The 887-nt window shown below is 42.3% G+C and overlaps 1 protein-coding gene across 2 annotated transcripts in view; it reads left to right on the top strand.

Annotated features, from left to right (window-relative positions):
• RAB7A (RAB7A, member RAS oncogene family) overlaps nt 1–887 on the top strand; it is an 86,414-nt gene that overhangs the window by 40,161 nt on the left and 45,366 nt on the right. The gene's annotated exons all lie outside the window — the stretch shown is intronic.

The following is an 887-nucleotide window of genomic DNA, read 5'->3' as shown; positions in this document are numbered from 1 at the left end:
GGTTCGGATCCCATATAGGGATGGCTGGTTCGCTCACTGGCTGAGCGTGGTGCTGACAAAATCTTGCAGGCCTAGTTTGAGAATGATTTTTAAGCCTGAGTCCGTTTAAACCTACTTTGCAGTAATGTGCTTTTGAAGTAGAAGCAAAGCATTGTGAAACTTTCAACATTCTGCTTTTTAGCACTTCCTCCTTAGTTTAAAGATTTCAGCTTGTGCTTCAGCTTCATAGCACCTCATATCACCAGAAACCTCAAGAGGGTGAGCTCTGTTAGGTTTTCATGTGTGTCTGGCTGTGATAGTTAATTTTATGTGTTAACTTGACTGGTTGTCAGGTGCCTAAATATTTGGCTAACCCTTATTCTGGGTGTTTCTCTGAGGGTGTTTCTGGATGAGGTGAGCATTTGAATCGTAGACCAAGGAAAGCACTTGTCCTCCCCAGTGTGGGCAGGCCTTATCCAACAGAGGCCTTAGTAGGATGAAAGGCTGAGGAGGAGAGAATTTGTTTTCTCTGCCTGGCAAGGCTTTGAGCTGGCGCATTGGTGTTCTCCTTCCTTTGGACTCTCAACTCCAAACTGAAACTTACACTGTTGGCTCTCCTGGGTCTCAGTCCTTTGTTCTGTAGATTGTGGAACTTAACTCCATAATCCTGTGAGTCGATTTGTTATAATAAATCTCTCTATATAATAAATCTCTTTATATGTAATCTCCTATTGGTTCTCGTTCTCTGAAGAACCCTAATACGCCCAGCATTAACCTTTCCCAAAGATGGGTTTTGTCCTGCACTGTTCTTTATATCGATCCTTTTCATACTTCTGCTTCACAAATACTTCCTACAATTTAGAGTACTAATGTCTGGTTTGTGAGTACCCAGACATACTCTGGAAAAA

The sequence above is a fragment of the Galeopterus variegatus genome, unplaced genomic scaffold, assembly GCF_000696425.1.
Source record: "Galeopterus variegatus unplaced genomic scaffold, G_variegatus-3.0.2 Scaffold196, whole genome shotgun sequence".
Taxonomy (NCBI): domain Eukaryota; kingdom Metazoa; phylum Chordata; class Mammalia; order Dermoptera; family Cynocephalidae; genus Galeopterus; species Galeopterus variegatus.
The sequence above is the reverse complement of the archived record's forward strand: the minus strand, read 5'-3'. Positions and strand labels throughout refer to the sequence as shown.